Source organism: Taudactylus pleione, unplaced genomic scaffold, assembly GCF_031769625.1.
Source record: "Taudactylus pleione unplaced genomic scaffold, aTauple2 ptg000021l, whole genome shotgun sequence".
In the NCBI taxonomy this organism is placed as follows: domain Eukaryota; kingdom Metazoa; phylum Chordata; class Amphibia; order Anura; family Myobatrachidae; genus Taudactylus; species Taudactylus pleione.
In genome coordinates this window covers 16,212,406-16,227,500 of record NW_028284423.1, presented here as the reverse complement: position 1 = coordinate 16,227,500, position 15,095 = coordinate 16,212,406, and the positions used below count along the sequence as shown (strand labels likewise).

Sequence of the window (15,095 nt, the reverse complement as noted above, 5' to 3'; positions counted from 1 at the left end):
AGGTTCTGGAACTGTTCGTGGGATTAGGGATTGAACTCAGACTGATATTGCAATAAAGCTTCTCCTACTTCTTCATTTTTAACCATTTCGGAAAGAGAGTACTATTTTAAGAGAAACTAGGTAGGTACTTTATATTTGCCTTCTATAAATTATAGATTTCTGTTAAAATCTCTGTCAAAAAAATGAAATCTACCACTCTAACTGTGCTATCAGGAAGTATATAATGTTAAAGTTTCACTTTTTTTTTATTTCTTGCTCTTACTTGTGTTAGCTTTTCCTGTTCTTGAGTTTCAAACTAGCTGTAAACTGCAAATTGATTCAGTACCTTTACACATTAAAAGCTAGGTAAAGGGGGCACCTGGATTTGAACAAGGGACCTCTCGATCTGCAGTTGAATGCTCTACCACTGAGCTATACCCCCAATTGCGTACAAGATTTTAAAAACATTCACATTGCAGTCAGAAAGTTTAGGTGTTTGTACTATATATGTTGTCTTATAGGATAAAAAATTAATATGTATATTTATGGTGATGCTTTGGAGTTATTAATCTGGGCTTGATTGCAGAGTTCACATAGGTGTAAGCTGTGAGCATGCTCAAAAAGGAACTTTGATCATCTAAAGCTCCAATTTCGTCAGTAATAGTGACATCAGGACATATTGTGACTTTAAATTTTGCGAGGCCAAACAGAACTAAGAAAATACAAATTCTTAGCAATAAACCTATATAAATTATTTCAAAAAGTAGCTGACAACAGTATATTATTGCTAATAAAATAGGACATTTTGATTTTTGGGCTTGAGGGCTCAGATGTTCAAAATTAATGTTTGATGCATAAACTCGAATGGCCTAGTTGCAAAATTAGTCTGAGAAAAACCCCCAATTACAACAACAGTTCCAGAACACAGCAATACAATTGCCTTATAATTCCTTATTTAATTATCAAAGAGGGTGAGTATTAAAGTACACATGTTTCATGTTCAGTTATATTATACTATTCTAAATATATTACTATAGAAAGGACAGAAATTAAATTGAGGTTCTGGAACTGTTGGTGGGATTAGGGATTGAACTCAGACTGATATTGCAATAAGGCTTCTCCTACTTCTTCAGTTTAACCATTTGGGAAAGAAAGTACTTTTTTAGGAGAAACTAGGTAGGTCCTTTATATTTGCCTTCTATAAATTATAGATTTCTGTAAAAATCTCTATAAAAAAAATAAAATCTGCCACTCTAACTGTGTTATCAGGAAGTTTATAATGTTAAAGTATCACTATTTAAGTGATGCTTTTCCTTATTTAATTATCAATGAGGGTGAGTATTAAAGTACACATGTTTCACGTTCAGTTATAGTATACTATTCTAAATATATTACTATAGAAAGGACAGAAATTAAATTGAGGTTCTGGAACTGATGGTGGGATTAGGGATTGAACTCAAACTGATATTGCAATAAGGCTTCTCCTACTTCTTCAGTTTAACCATTTGGGAAAGAAAGTACTTTTTTAAGAGAAACTAGGTAGGTCCTTTATATTTGCCTTCTATAAATTATAGATTTCTGTAAAAATCTCTATCAAAAAAATAAAATCTGCCACTCTAACTGTGCTATCAGGAAGTTTATAATGTTAAAGTATCACTATTTAAGTGATGCTTTTCCTTATTTAATTATCAATGAGGGTGAGTATTAAAGTACACATGTTTCATGTTCAGTTATATTATACTATTCTAAATATATTACTATATAAAGGACAGAAATTAAATTGAGGCTCTGGAACTGTTGGTGGGATTAGGGATTGAACTCAGACTGATATTGCAATAAGAGTTCTCCTACTTTTTCAGTTTAACCATTTGGGAAAGAAAGTACTTTTTAAAGAGAAACTAGGTAGGTCCTTTATATTTGCCTTCTATAAATTATAGTTTTCTTTAAAAATCGCTTTCAAATAAATGAAATCTGCCACTCTAACTGTGCTATCAGGAAGAGTATAATGTTAAAGTATCACTATTTAAGTGATGCTTTTCCTTATTTAATTATCAATGAGGGAGAGTATTAAAGTACACATGTTTCATGTTCAGTTATATTATACTATTCTAAATATATTACTATAGAAAGGACAGAAATTAAATCGAGGTTCTGGAACTGTTGGTGGGATTAGGGATTGAACTCAGACTGATATTGCAATAAGGCTTCTCCTACTTCTTCATTTTTAACCATTTCGGAAAGAAAGTACTATTTTAAGAGAATCTAGGTAGGTACTTTATATTTGCCTTCTATAAATTATAGATTTCTGTTAAAATCTCTATCAAAAAAATTAAATCTACCACTCTAACTGTGCTATCAGGAAGTATATAATGTTAAAGATTCACTTTTTTTGTTTTCTTGCTCTTACTTGTGTTAGCTTTTCCTGTACTTGAGTTTCAAACTAGATGTAAACTGCAAATTGATTCAGTACCTTTACACATTAAAAGCTAGGTAAAGGGGGCACCTGGATTTGAACCAGGGACCTCTCGATCTGCAGTCGAATGCTCTACCACTGAGCTATACCCCCAATTGCGCACAAGATTTTAAAAACATTCACATTGCAGTCAGAAAGTATAAGTGTTTGTACTATATATGTTGTCTTATAGGATAAAAGATTAATATGTATATTTATGGTGATGCTTTGGAGTTATTAATCTGGGTTTGATTGCAGAGTTCACATAGGTGTAAGCTGTGAGCATACTCAAAAAGGAACTTTGATCATCTAAAGCTCCAATTTGGTCAGTTATAGTGACATCAGGACATATTGTGACTTTATATCTTGAGAGGCCAAACAGAACTAAGAAAATACAAATTGTTAGCAACAAACCTATATAAATTATTTCAAAAAGTAGCTGACAACAGTATATTATTGCTAATAAAATAGGACATTTTGATTTTTGGGCTTGAGGGCTCAGATGTTCAAAATTAATGTTTGATGCATAAACTCGAATGGCCTAGTTGCAAAATTAGTCTGAGAATAACTCCCAATTACAACAACAGTTCCAGAACACTGCAATACAATTGCCTAATAATTCCTTATTTAATTATCAAAGAGGGTGAGTATTAAAGTACACATGTTTCATGTTCAGTTATATTATACTATTCTAAATATATTACTATTGAAAGGACAATAATTAAATTGAGGTTCTGGAACTGTTGGTGGGATTAGGGATTGAACTCAGACTGATATTGCAATAAGGCTTCTCCTACTTCTTCAGTTTAACCATTTGGGAATGAAAGTACTTTTTAAAGAGAAACTAGGTAGGTCCTTTATATTTGCCTTCTATAAATTATAGATTTCTGTAAAAATCTCTATAAAAAAAATAAAATCTGCCACTCTAACTATGCTATCAGGAAGTTTATAATGTTAAAGTATCACTATTTAAGTGATGCTTTTCCTTATTTAATTATCAATGAGGGTGAGTATTAAAGTACACATGTTTCACGTTCAGTTATAGTATACTATTCTAAATATATTACTATACAAAGGACAGAAATTAAATCGAGGTTCTGGAACTGTTGGTGGGATTAGGGATTGAACTCAGACTAATATTGCAATAAGGGTTCTCCTACTTTTTCAGTTTAACCATTTGGGAAAGAGAGTACTTTTTAAAGAGAAACTAGGTAGGTCCTTTATATTTGCCTTCTATAAATTATAGTTTTCTTTAAAAATCGTTTTCAAATAAATGAAATCTGCCACTCTAACTGTGCTATCAGGAAGAGTATAATGTTAAAGTATCACTATTTAAGTGATGCTTTTCCTTATTTAATTATCAATGAGGGTGAGTATTAAAGTACACATGTTTCATGTTCAGTTATATTATACTATTCTAAATATATTACTATAGAAAGGACAGAAATTAAATCGAGGTGCTGGAACTGTTGGTGGGATTAGGGATTGAACTCAGACTGATATTGCAATAAGGCTTCTCCTACTTATTCATTTTTAACCATTTCAGAAAGAAAGTACTATTTTAAGAGAATCTAGGTAGGTACTTTATATTTGCCTTCAATAAATTATAGATATCTGTTAAAATCTCTATCAAAAAAATGAAATCTGCCACTCTAACTGTGCAATCAGGAAGTTTATAATGTTAAAGTATCACTATTTAAGTGATGCTTTTCCTTATTTAATTATCAATGAGGGTGAGTATTAAAGTACACATGTTTCATGTTCAGTTATATTATACTATTCTAAATATATTACTATAGAAAGGACAGAAATTAAATTGAGGTTCTGGAACTGTTGGTGGGATTAGGGATTGAACTCAGACTGATATTGCAATAAGAGTTCTCCTACTTTTTCAGTTTAACCATTTGGGAAAGAAAGTACTTTTTAAAGAGAAACTAGGTAGGTCCTTTATATTTGCCTTCTATAAATTATAGTTTTCTTTAAAAATCGCTTTCAAATAAATGAAATCTGCCACTCTAACTGTGCTATCAGGAAGAGTATAATGTTAAAGTATCACTATTTAAGTGATGCTTTTCCTTATTTAATTATCAATGAGGGAGAGTATTAAAGTACACATGTTTCATGTTCAGTTATATTATACTATTCTAAATATATTACTATAGAAAGGACAGAAATTAAATCGAGGTTCTGGAACTGTTGGTGGGATTAGGGATTGAACTCAGACTGATATTGCAATAAGGCTTCTCCTACTTCTTCAGTTTAACCATTTGGGAAAGAAAGTACTTTTTTAAGAGAAACTAGGTAGGTCCTTTATATTTGCCTTCTCTAAATTATAGATTTCTGTAAAAATCTCTATAAAAAAAAAAAAATCTGCCACTCTAACTGTGCTATCAGGAAGTTTATAATGTTAAAGTATCACTATTTAAGTGATGCTTTTCCTTATTTAATTATCAATGAGGGTGAGTATTAAAGTACACATGTTTCACGTTCAGTTATAGTATACTATTCTAAATATATTACTATACAAAGGACAGAAATTAAATTGAGGTTCTGGAACTGTTGGTGGGATTAGGGATTGAACTCAGACTGATATTGCAATAAGAGTTCTCCTACTTTTTCAGTTTAACCATTTGGGAAAGAAAGTACTTTTTAAAGAGAAACTAGGTAGGTCCTTTAAATTTGCCTTCTATAAATTATAGTTTTCTTTAAAAATCGCTTTCAAATAAATGAAATCTGCCACTCTAACTGTGCTATCAGGAAGAGTATAATGTTAAAGTATCACTATTTAAGTGATGCTTTTCCTTATTTAATTATCAATGAGGGAGAGTATTAAAGTACACATGTTTCATGTTCAGTTATATTATACTATTTTAAATATATTACTATAGAAAGGACAGAAATTAAATCGAGGTTCTGGAACTGTTGGTGGGATTAGGGATTGAACTTAGACTGATATTGCAATAAGGCTTCTCCTACTTCTTCATTTTTAACCATTTCGGAAAGAAAGTACTATTTTAAGAGAATCTAGGTAGGTACTTTATATTTGCCTTCTATAAATTATAGATTTCTGTTAAAATCTCTATCAAAAAAATGAAATCTACCAATCTAACTGTGCTATCAGGAAGTATATAATGTTAAAGATTCACTTTTTTTTTATTTCTTGCTCTTACTTGTGTTAGCTTTTCCTGTACTTGAGTTTCAAACTAGCTGTAAACTGCAAATTGATTCAGTACCTTTACACATTAAAAGCTAGGTAAAGGGGGCACCTGGATTTGAACCAGGGACCTCTCGATCTGCAGTCGAATGCTCTACCACTGAGCTATACCCCCAATTGCATACAAGATTTTAAAAACATTTACATTGCAGTCAGAAAGTATAGGTGTTTGTACTATATATGTTGTCTTATAGGATAAAAGATTAATATGTATATTTATGGTGATGCTTTGGAGAAATTAATCTGGGCTTGATTGCAGAGTTCACATAGGTGTAAGCTGTGAGCATACTCAAAAAGGAACTTTGATCATCTAAAGCTCCAATTTGGTCAGTTATAGTGACATCAGGACATATTGTGACTTTAAATTTTGGGAGGCCAAACAGAACTAAGAAAATACAAATTCTTAGCAACAAACCTATATAAATTATTTCAAAAAGTAGCTGACAACAGTATATTATTGCTAATAAAATAGGACATTTTGATTTTTGGGCTTGTGGGCTCAGATGTTCAAAAATAATGTTTGATGCATAAACTCGAATGGCCTAGATGCAAAATCAGTCTGAGATCAAACCCCAATTACAACAACAGTTCCAGAATACTGCAATGTAATTGCTTAATAATTCCTTATTTAATTATCAAAGAGGGTGAGTAGTAAAGTACACATGTTTCATGTTCAGTTATATTATACTATTCTAAATATATTACTATAGAAAGGACAATAATTAAATTGAGGTTCTGGAACTGTTGGTGGGATTAGGGATTGAACTCAGACTGATATTGCAATAAGGCTTCTCCTACTTCTTCAGTTTAACCATTTGGGAATGAAAGTACTTTTTAAAGAGAAACTAGGTAGGTCCTTTATATTTGCCTTCTATAAATTATAGATTTCTGTAAAAATCTCTATAAAAAAAATAAAATCTGTCACTCTAACTGTGCTATCATGAAGTTTATAATGTTAAAGTATCACTATTTAAGTGATGCTTTTCCTTATTTAATTATCAATGAGGGTGAGTATTAAAGTACACATGTTTCACGTTCAGTTATAGTATACTATTCTAAATATATTACTATACAAAGGACAGAAATTAAATCGAGGTTCTGGAACTGTTGGTGGGATTAGGGATTGAACTCAGACTAATATTGCAATAAGGGTTCTCCTACTTTTTCAGTTTAACCATTTGGGAAAGAAAGTACCTTTTTAAAGAGAAACTAGGTAGGTCCTTTATATTTGCCTTCTATAAATTATAGTTTTCTTTAAAAATCGCTTTCAAATAAATGAAATCTGCCACTCTAACTGTGCTATCAGGAAGAGTATAATGTTAAAGTATCACTATTTAAGTGATGCTTTTCCTTATTTAATTATCAATGAGGGAGAGTATTAAAGTACACATGTTTCATGTTCAGTTATATTATACTATTCTAAATATATTACAATAGAAAGGACAGAAATTAAATCGAGGTTCTGGAACTGTTGGTGGGATTAGGGATTGAACTCAGACTGATATTGCAATAAGGCTTCTCCTACTTCTTCAGTTTAACCATTTGGGAAAGAAAGTACTTTTTAAAGAGAAACTAGGTAGGTCCTTTATATTTGCCTTCTCTAAATTATAGATTTCTGTAAAAATCTCTATAAAAAAAATAAAATCTGCCACTCTAACTGTGCTATCAGGAAGTTTATAATGTTAAAGTATCACTATTTAAGTGATGCTTTTCCTTATTTAATTATCAATGAGGGTGAGTATTAAAGTACACATGTTTCACGTTCAGTTATAGTATACTATTCTAAATATATTACTATACAAAGGACAGAAATTAAATCGAGGTTCTGGAACTGTTGGTGGGATTAGGGATTGAACTCAGACTGATATTGCAATAAGAGTTCTCCTACTTTTTCAGTTTAACCATTTGGGAAAGAAAGTACTTTTTAAAGAGAAACTAGGTAGGTCCTTTAAATTTGCCTTCTATAAATTATAGTTTTCTTTAAAAATCGCTTTCAAATAAATGAAATCTGCCACTCTAACTGTGCTATCAGGAAGAGTATAATGTTAAAGTATCACTATTTAAGTGATGCTTTTCCTTATTTAATTATCAATGAGGGAGAGTATTAAAGTACACATGTTTCATGTTCAGTTATATTATACTATTTTAAATATATTACTATAGAAAGGACAGAAATTAAATTGAGGTTCTGGAACTGTTGGTGGGATTAGGGATTGAACTCAGACTGATATTGCAATAAGGCTTCTCCTACTTCTTCATTTTTAACCATTTCGGAAAGAAAGTACTATTTTAAGAGAATCTAGGTAGGTACTTTATATTTGCCTTCTATAAATTATAGATTTCTGTTAAAATCTCTATCAAAAAAATTAAATCTACCACTCTAACTGTGCTATCAGGAAGTATATAATGTTAAAGATTCACTTTTTTTGTTTTCTTGCTCTTACTTGTGTTAGCTTTTCCTGTACTTGAGTTTCAAACTAGCTGTAAACTGCAAATTGATTCAGTACCTTTACACATTAAAAGCTAGGTAAAGGGGGTATCTGGATTTGAACCAGGGACCTCTTGATCTGCAGTCGAATGCTCTACCACTGAGCTATACCCCCAATTGCATACAAGTTTTTAAAAACATTCACATTGCAGTCAGAAAGTATAGGTGTTTGTACTATATATGTTGTTTTATAGGATAAAAGATTAATATGTATATTTATGGTGATGCTTTGGAGAAATTAATCTGGGCTTGATTGCAGAGTTCACATAGGTGTAAGCTGTGAGCATACTCAAAAAGGAACTTTGATCATCTAAAGCTCCAATTTGGTCAGTTATAGTGACATCAGGACATATTGTGACTTTAAATTTTGGGAGGCCAAACAGAACTAAGAAAATACAAATTCTTAGCAGCAAAACTATATAAATTATTTCAAAAAGTAGCTGACAACAGTATATTATTGCTAATAAAATAGGACATTTTGATTTTTGGGCTTGTGGGCTCAGATGTTCAAAAATAATGTTTGATGCATAAACTCGAATATCCTAGTTGCAAAATCAGTCTGAGATCAACCCCCAATGACAACAACAGTTCCAGAATACTGCAATGTAATTGCTTAATAATTCCTTATTTAATTATCAAAGAGGGTGAGTATTAAAGTACACATGTTTCATGTTCAGTTATATTATACTATTCTAAATATATTACTATAGAAAGGACAGAAATTAAATTGAGGTTCTGGAACAGTTGGTGGGATTAGGGATTGAAATCAGACTGATATTGCAATAAGGCTTCTCCTACTTCTTCAGTTTAACCATTTGGGAAAGAAAGTACTTTTTTAAGAGAAACTAGGTAGGTCCTTTATATTTGCCTTTTATAAATTATAGATTTCTGTAAAAATCTCTATAAAAAAAATAAAATCTGCCACTCTAACTGTGCTATCAGGAAGTTTATAATGTTAAAGTATCACTATTTAAGTGATGCTTTTCCTTATTTAATTATCAATGAGGGTGAGTATTAAAGTACACATGTTTCATGTTCAGTTATATTATACTATTCTAAATATATTACTATAGAAAGGACAGAAATTAAATTTAGGTTCTGGAACTGTTGGTGGGATTAGGGATTGAACTCAGACTGATATTGCAATAAGGCTTCTAATACTTCTTCATTTTTAACCATTTCGGAAAGAGAGTACTATTTTAAGAGAAACTAGGTAGGTACTTTATATTTGCCTTCAATAAATTATAGATTTCTGTTAAAATCTCTGTCAAAAAAATGAAATCTACCACTCTAACTGTGCTATCAGGAAGTATATAATGTTAAAGTTTGACTTTTTTTTTATTTCTTGCTCTTACTTGTGTTAGCTTTTCCTGTTCTTGAGTTTCAAACTAGCTGTAAACTGCAAATTGATTCAGTACCTTTACACATTAAAAGCTAGGTAAAGGGGGCACCTGGATTTGAACCAAGGACCTCTCGATCTGCAGTAGAATGCTCTACCACTGAGCTATACCACCAATTGCTTACAAGATTTTAAAAACATTCACATTGCAGTCAGAAAGTTTAGGTGTTTGTACTATATATGTTGTCTTATAGGATAAAAAATTAATATGTATATTTATGGTGATGCTTTGGAGTTATTAATCTGGGCTTGATTGCAGAGTTCACATAGGTGTAAGCTGTGAGCATGCTCAAAAAGGAACTTTGATCATCTAAAGCTCCAATTTCGTCAGTAATAGTGACATCAGGACATATTGTGACTTTAAATTTTGGGAGGCCAAACAGAACTAAGAAAATACAAATTCTTAGCAATAAACCTATATAAATTATTTCAAAAAGTAGCTGACAACAGTATATTATTGCTAATAAAATAGGACATTTTGATTTTTGGGCTTGAGGGCTCAGATGTTCAAAATTAATGTTTGATGCATAAACTCGAATGGCCTAGTTGCAAAATTAGTCTGAGATTAACCCCCAACTACAACAACAGTTCCAGAACACAGCAATACAATTGCCTTATAATTCCTTATTTAATTATCAAAGAGGGTGAGTATTAAAGTACACATGTTTCATGTTCAGTTATATTATACTATTCTAAATATATTACTATAGAAAGGACAGAAATTAAATTGAGGTTCTGGAACTGTTGGTGGGATTAGGGATTGAACTCAGACTGATATTGCAATAAGGCTTCTCCTACTTCTTCAGTTTAACCATTTGGGAAAGAAAATACTTTTTAAAGAGAAACTAGGTAGGTCCTTTATATTTGCCTTCTATAAATTATAGCTTTCTTTAAAAATCGCTTTCAAATAAATGAAATCTGCCACTCTAACTGTGCTATCAGGAAGAGTATAATGTTAAAGTATCACTATTTAAGTGATGCTTTTCCTTATTTAATTATCAATGAGGGAGAGTATTAAAGTACACATGTTTCATGTTCAGTTATATTATACTATTCTAAATATATTACTATAGAAAGGACAGAAATTAAATCGAGGTTCTGGAACTGTTGGTGGGATTAGGGATTGAACTCAGACTGATATTGCAATAAGGCTTCTCCTACTTCTTCAGTTTAACCATTTGGGAAAGAAAGTACTTTTTAAAGAGAAACTAGGTAGGTCCTTTATATTTGCCTTCTCTAAATTATAGATTTCTGTAAAAATCTCTATAAAAAAAAAAAAATCTGCCACTCTAACTGTGCTATCAGGAAGTTTATAATGTTAAAGTATCACTATTTAAGTGATGCTTTTCCTTATTTAATTATCAATGAGGGTGAGTATTAAAGTACACATGTTTCACGTTCAGTTATAGTATACTATTCTAAATATATTACTATACAAAGGACAGAAATTAAATTGAGGTTCTGGAACTGTTGGTGGGATTAGGGATTGAACTCAGACTGATATTGCAATAAGAGTTCTCCTACTTTTTCAGTTTAACCATTTGGGAAAGAAAGTACTTTTTAAAGAGAAACTAGGTAGGTCCTTTAAATTTGCCTTCTATAAATTATAGTTTTCTTTAAAAATCGCTTTCAAATAAATGAAATCTGCCACTCTAACTGTGCTATCAGGAAGAGTATAATGTTAAAGTATCACTATTTAAGTGATGCTTTTCCTTATTTAATTATCAATGAGGGAGAGTATTAAAGTACACATGTTTCATGTTCAGTTATATTATACTATTTTAAATATATTACTATAGAAAGGACAGAAATTAAATCGAGGTTCTGGAACTGTTGGTGGGATTAGGGATTGAACTTAGACTGATATTGCAATAAGGCTTCTCCTACTTCTTCATTTTTAACCATTTCGGAAAGAAAGTACTATTTTAAGAGAATCTAGGTAGGTACTTTATATTTGCCTTCTATAAATTATAGATTTCTGTTAAAATCTCTATCAAAAAAATGAAATCTACCAATCTAACTGTGCTATCAGGAAGTATATAATGTTAAAGATTCACTTTTTTTTTATTTCTTGCTCTTACTTGTGTTAGCTTTTCCTGTACTTGAGTTTCAAACTAGCTGTAAACTGCAAATTGATTCAGTACCTTTACACATTAAAAGCTAGGTAAAGGGGGCACCTGGATTTGAACCAGGGACCTCTCGATCTGCAGTCGAATGCTCTACCACTGAGCTATACCCCCAATTGCATACAAGATTTTAAAAACATTTACATTGCAGTCAGAAAGTATAGGTGTTTGTACTATATATGTTGTCTTATAGGATAAAAGATTAATATGTATATTTATGGTGATGCTTTGGAGAAATTAATCTGGGCTTGATTGCAGAGTTCACATAGGTGTAAGCTGTGAGCATACTCAAAAAGGAACTTTGATCATCTAAAGCTCCAATTTGGTCAGTTATAGTGACATCAGGACATATTGTGACTTTAAATTTTGGGAGGCCAAACAGAACTAAGAAAATACAAATTCTTAGCAACAAACCTATATAAATTATTTCAAAAAGTAGCTGACAACAGTATATTATTGCTAATAAAATAGGACATTTTGATTTTTGGGCTTGTGGGCTCAGATGTTCAAAAATAATGTTTGATGCATAAACTCGAATGGCCTAGATGCAAAATCAGTCTGAGATCAAACCCCAATTACAACAACAGTTCCAGAATACTGCAATGTAATTGCTTAATAATTCCTTATTTAATTATCAAAGAGGGTGAGTAGTAAAGTACACATGTTTCATGTTCAGTTATATTATACTATTCTAAATATATTACTATAGAAAGGACAATAATTAAATTGAGGTTCTGGAACTGTTGGTGGGATTAGGGATTGAACTCAGACTGATATTGCAATAAGGCTTCTCCTACTTCTTCAGTTTAACCATTTGGGAATGAAAGTACTTTTTAAAGAGAAACTAGGTAGGTCCTTTATATTTGCCTTCTATAAATTATAGATTTCTGTAAAAATCTCTATAAAAAAAATAAAATCTGTCACTCTAACTGTGCTATCATGAAGTTTATAATGTTAAAGTATCACTATTTAAGTGATGCTTTTCCTTATTTAATTATCAATGAGGGTGAGTATTAAAGTACACATGTTTCACGTTCAGTTATAGTATACTATTCTAAATATATTACTATACAAAGGACAGAAATTAAATCGAGGTTCTGGAACTGTTGGTGGGATTAGGGATTGAACTCAGACTAATATTGCAATAAGGGTTCTCCTACTTTTTCAGTTTAACCATTTGGGAAAGAAAGTACCTTTTTAAAGAGAAACTAGGTAGGTCCTTTATATTTGCCTTCTATAAATTATAGTTTTCTTTAAAAATCGCTTTCAAATAAATGAAATCTGCCACTCTAACTGTGCTATCAGGAAGAGTATAATGTTAAAGTATCACTATTTAAGTGATGCTTTTCCTTATTTAATTATCAATGAGGGAGAGTATTAAAGTACACATGTTTCATGTTCAGTTATATTATACTATTCTAAATATATTACAATAGAAAGGACAGAAATTAAATCGAGGTTCTGGAACTGTTGGTGGGATTAGGGATTGAACTCAGACTGATATTGCAATAAGGCTTCTCCTACTTCTTCAGTTTAACCATTTGGGAAAGAAAGTACTTTTTAAAGAGAAACTAGGTAGGTCCTTTATATTTGCCTTCTCTAAATTATAGATTTCTGTAAAAATCTCTATAAAAAAAATAAAATCTGCCACTCTAACTGTGCTATCAGGAAGTTTATAATGTTAAAGTATCACTATTTAAGTGATGCTTTTCCTTATTTAATTATCAATGAGGGTGAGTATTAAAGTACACATGTTTCACGTTCAGTTATAGTATACTATTCTAAATATATTACTATACAAAGGACAGAAATTAAATCGAGGTTCTGGAACTGTTGGTGGGATTAGGGATTGAACTCAGACTGATATTGCAATAAGAGTTCTCCTACTTTTTCAGTTTAACCATTTGGGAAAGAAAGTACTTTTTAAAGAGAAACTAGGTAGGTCCTTTAAATTTGCCTTCTATAAATTATAGTTTTCTTTAAAAATCGCTTTCAAATAAATGAAATCTGCCACTCTAACTGTGCTATCAGGAAGAGTATAATGTTAAAGTATCACTATTTAAGTGATGCTTTTCCTTATTTAATTATCAATGAGGGAGAGTATTAAAGTACACATGTTTCATGTTCAGTTATATTATACTATTTTAAATATATTACTATAGAAAGGACAGAAATTAAATTGAGGTTCTGGAACTGTTGGTGGGATTAGGGATTGAACTCAGACTGATATTGCAATAAGGCTTCTCCTACTTCTTCATTTTTAACCATTTCGGAAAGAAAGTACTATTTTAAGAGAATCTAGGTAGGTACTTTATATTTGCCTTCTATAAATTATAGATTTCTGTTAAAATCTCTATCAAAAAAATTAAATCTACCACTCTAACTGTGCTATCAGGAAGTATATAATGTTAAAGATTCACTTTTTTTGTTTTCTTGCTCTTACTTGTGTTAGCTTTTCCTGTACTTGAGTTTCAAACTAGCTGTAAACTGCAAATTGATTCAGTACATTTACACATTAAAAGCTAGGTAAAGGGGGTACCTGGATTTGAACCAGGGACCTCTCGATCTGCAGTCGAATGCTCTACCACTGAGCTATACCCCCAATTGCATACAAGTTTTTAAAAACATTCACATTGCAGTCAGAAAGTATAGGTGTTTGTACTATATATGTTGTTTTATAGGATAAAAGATTAATATGTATATTTATGGTGATGCTTTGGAGAAATTAATCTGGGCTTGATTGCAGAGTTCACATAGGTGTAAGCTGTGAGCATACTCAAAAAGGAACTTTGATCATCTAAAGCTCCAATTTGGTCAGTTATAGTGACATCAGGACATATTGTGACTTTAAATTTTGGGAGGCCAAACAGAACTAAGAAAATACAAATTCTTAGCAGCAAAACTATATAAATTATTTCAAAAAGTAGCTGACAACAGTATATTATTGCTAATAAAATAGGACATTTTGATTTTTGGGCTTGTGGGCTCAGATGTTCAAAAATAATGTTTGATGCATAAACTCGAATATCCTAGTTGCAAAATCAGTCTGAGATCAACCCCCAATGACAACAACAGTTCCAGAATACTGCAATGTAATTGCTTAATAATTCCTTATTTAATTATCAAAGAGGGTGAGTATTAAAGTACACATGTTTCATGTTCAGTTATATTATACTATTCTAAATATATTACTATAGAAAGGACAGAAATTAAATTGAGGTTCTGGAACAGTTGGTGGGATTAGGGATTGAAATCAGACTGATATTGCAATAAGGCTTCTCCTACTTCTTCAGTTTAACCATTTGGGAAAGAAAGTACTTTTTTAAGAGAAACTAGGTAGGTCCTTTATATTTGCCTTTTATAAATTATAGATTTCTGTAAAAATCTCTATAAAAAAAATAAAATCTGCCACTCTAACTGTGCTATCAGGAAGTTTA

At 31.2% G+C, this 15,095-nt stretch overlaps 7 non-coding genes across 7 annotated transcripts; all 7 read right to left on the bottom strand.

Annotated features, from left to right (window-relative positions):
- Positions 1-349: 349 nt before the first annotated feature.
- On the bottom strand, positions 350-421 carry TRNAC-GCA (transfer RNA cysteine (anticodon GCA)). The gene has a single exon. It is a non-coding gene; the product is annotated as a tRNA-Cys (tRNA).
- A 2,052-nt stretch (positions 422-2,473) lies between these two features.
- On the bottom strand, positions 2,474-2,545 carry TRNAC-GCA (transfer RNA cysteine (anticodon GCA)). Its single transcript has one exon. It is a non-coding gene; the product is annotated as a tRNA-Cys (tRNA).
- A 3,143-nt stretch (positions 2,546-5,688) lies between these two features.
- TRNAC-GCA (transfer RNA cysteine (anticodon GCA)) lies at positions 5,689-5,760 on the bottom strand. The gene has a single exon. It is a non-coding gene; the product is annotated as a tRNA-Cys (tRNA).
- Positions 5,761-8,176: 2,416 nt separating this feature from the next.
- On the bottom strand, positions 8,177-8,248 carry TRNAC-GCA (transfer RNA cysteine (anticodon GCA)). The gene has a single exon. It is a non-coding gene; the product is annotated as a tRNA-Cys (tRNA).
- Positions 8,249-9,575: 1,327 nt separating this feature from the next.
- On the bottom strand, positions 9,576-9,647 carry TRNAC-GCA (transfer RNA cysteine (anticodon GCA)). Its single transcript has one exon. It is a non-coding gene; the product is annotated as a tRNA-Cys (tRNA).
- A 2,053-nt stretch (positions 9,648-11,700) lies between these two features.
- TRNAC-GCA (transfer RNA cysteine (anticodon GCA)) lies at positions 11,701-11,772 on the bottom strand. The gene has a single exon. It is a non-coding gene; the product is annotated as a tRNA-Cys (tRNA).
- Positions 11,773-14,188: 2,416 nt separating this feature from the next.
- On the bottom strand, positions 14,189-14,260 carry TRNAC-GCA (transfer RNA cysteine (anticodon GCA)). The gene has a single exon. It is a non-coding gene; the product is annotated as a tRNA-Cys (tRNA).
- Positions 14,261-15,095: the final 835 nt, after the last annotated feature.